The sequence below is a fragment of the Schistocerca gregaria genome, chromosome 2, assembly GCF_023897955.1.
Source record: "Schistocerca gregaria isolate iqSchGreg1 chromosome 2, iqSchGreg1.2, whole genome shotgun sequence".
NCBI classification, from domain to species: Eukaryota; Metazoa; Arthropoda; class Insecta; order Orthoptera; family Acrididae; genus Schistocerca; species Schistocerca gregaria.
This window is the reverse complement of record NC_064921.1, coordinates 490,256,182-490,259,066: the sequence shown is the minus strand read 5'-3', so window position 1 is coordinate 490,259,066 and position 2,885 is coordinate 490,256,182.

Below are 2,885 nucleotides of genomic sequence, written 5' to 3'. Positions count from 1 at the left end.
TCTTGTATGTTTCACGGGAAGATAGGTGACTTGGTCTACCCCCACTAACCTAAGTCAACCGACCGCCACCTCCTCCTAGGAACTGGCGCCAGGTTTGAATTTTGGCGCTAAAGAAAGGTCACTTGGGTTTCTCTACAAACCTAAGAAAATTGCGGGAAACAAAGCTCACCTCCACTAACCTCATTCACGCGACCGCCACCTCCTCCTAGGGATTCGTGGGAAAAGGACTCGGCCTGCACTGGACTGCTGTAGAGAGGAAGGAGTGTAACTTATTTTGGAACAATGTATTTGAGGATGGGGTATATTTATCACAGTGATACAGAACACATGCTCTGACATGTCGTACAGCATACAGACCTGCAAACTACTCCTAAATAACTCATGTACAGGCTGTTACAAAAAGGTACGGCCTAACTTTCAGGAAACATTTCTTACACACAAATAAAGAAAAGATGTTATGTGGACATGTGTCCGGAAACGCTTAATTTCCATGTTAGAGCTCTTTTTAGTTTCGTCAGTATGTACTGTACTTCCTCGATTCACCGCAATGATTTCATACAGGATGCTCTACCTGTGCTGCTAGAATATGTGCCTTTACAAGTACGACACAACATGTGGTTCATGCACGATGGAGCTCCTGCACATTTCAGTCGAAGTGTTCGTACGCTACTCAACAACAGATTTGGTTACTGGTGGATTGGTAGAGGCGGACCAATTTCATGGCCTGCACGCTCCCCTGACCTCAACCCTCTTGACTTTCATTTATGGGGGCATTTGAAAGCTCTTGTCTACGCAACCGCGGTACCAAATGTAGAGACTCTTCGTGCTCGTATTGTGGACGGCTGTGATACAATACGCCATTCTCCAGGGGTGCATCAGCGCATCAGGGATTGCATGTGACGGTGGGTGGATGCATGTATCCTCGCTAACAGAGGACATTTTGAACATTTCCTGTAACAAAGTATTTGAAGTCACGCTGGTACGTTCTGTTGCTGTGTTTCCATTCCATGATTAATGTGATTTGAAGAGAAGTAATAAAATGAGATCCAACATGGAAAGTAAGCGTTTCCGGACACATATCCACATAACATATTTTCTTTCTTTATGTGCAAGGAATGTTTCCTGAAAGTTTGGCCGTACCTTTTTGTAACACCCTGTATAATGCACTACACACACACACTTACTAATTATAAACTGTCAAAATAACACATTGCACAGCCTACAGACATGCAAACCACTCGTATATAATGCAATACATTTACGTGCCGAGAGCCAAACAACTCGTAAATTGTCAAAATAGTTATCCATCTAAAAGACTCTGCAAACATGCTTGCTAATCGTCAGTTGTCGAAATCATGCACCATTCTTTATTTAAACAATTAGAGACAGCACCGCCAACCAATGTGTTCACCAGGAGGTCCGAACTTCAACTGACCTAGTACACAGTACCACCATCACTATCTAAATAAGCACCAAGTTGTCCTCTATGCCGGGCACCTGCGTGTTCACCGCTGCTGATGTCATTCCCATCTGTACCTGCACTCCAGCAAAGACCTATTTGCAGAGCGACTCACCCTCACAGATGCTATAGAAAAACTGTTCCACCACTCGTGACACGTGTATGTGCGCACGTACTGACGTCACAGATCATGCAATAGAAATCTTCTCGTGATTGTAACGGTACTTGTGCGACATGTGTAGCCAGTATGCACATAATGACATCACAGCATACAGCCCGCATACGTATACAGACGTCACAGATCGTGCAATAGAAATCTGCCCACGGTTCAAGAGGAACACGTGGGCCCCGCTGCCCCTGGCCTTAACTCCACCCTGGCCGAGGCCACCACAGCATCACTCTGGCGTCCATGGGTCACCCTCCCTCAGGCCAGCAGGTTAGGCCTGCAGCAACCACATCTGCCACTGCACTCCCAGTAAGTAGCCGCCCGCACCTCCTCCACCATCACGTCCTCGCAGGTCACTTGAGGTCAGCACACACCCATGTCCACCTCGCCCCAAAACTCCGCCGGCCGCGGTGGTCTAGCGGTTCTAGACGCGCAGTCCGGAACCGCGCGACTGCTGCTGTCGCAGGTTCGAATCCTGCCTCGGGCATGGATGTGTGTGATGTCCTTAGGTTAGTTAGGTTTAAGTAGTTCTAAGGTCAAGGGGACTGATGACCACAGATGTTGAGTCCCATAGTGCTCAGAGCCATTTGAACCTTTTCTTGAACCCAAAACTCCAAGGTGCGTTCACACCAATCCAATACGAGAAATCCCTCTGGGTGGCAAGTGTGTTAACCATAGCTGCCACTATACCTATGGATACTGATGTCACAGATCGCGCGGTAGAAACCAGTTCCAGAATAGCACAGGCTGCTTCCCCCCCTAGCGATCCTAACGGAGCTGTATGCGCCTGCCCCAGCGTGACAGACACCTCGCTGCCAAAATTCAGCATGGCGACTCGCCATCTAAAATGTTCTCAATGTTATTCTGACGTCACATGTCTTTGTAAAATAAGAGCCAAGTTGACCTCTCGGAAATTTTAGTGTCCCAGAAACAGTTAACGCTAACTTTCTTGATGTCTCAGCTTGTATGCAGGGAAATTCTTGCCCTCACAGAACCTGTTTACGAAAATAGCATGGAATAATGCCGAATGCATTCCTCATGATGACCCTAACGTGGCACCCTGTCCATCACGTGTTACCCGTCATGCTTTCAACATACTCAAACGTTCTAACCGCTATGTAGAGACTCCTATATCCCAGCACAAAGGATGTGAATGAATCGAGCATTATGATTGGCTCTTATCGAATTTACCCACCGAATTACTGGTGCCACTGGTATTGAAGCACCATCCACCTTTCTTTCTTTCTGCAGATGGGACTT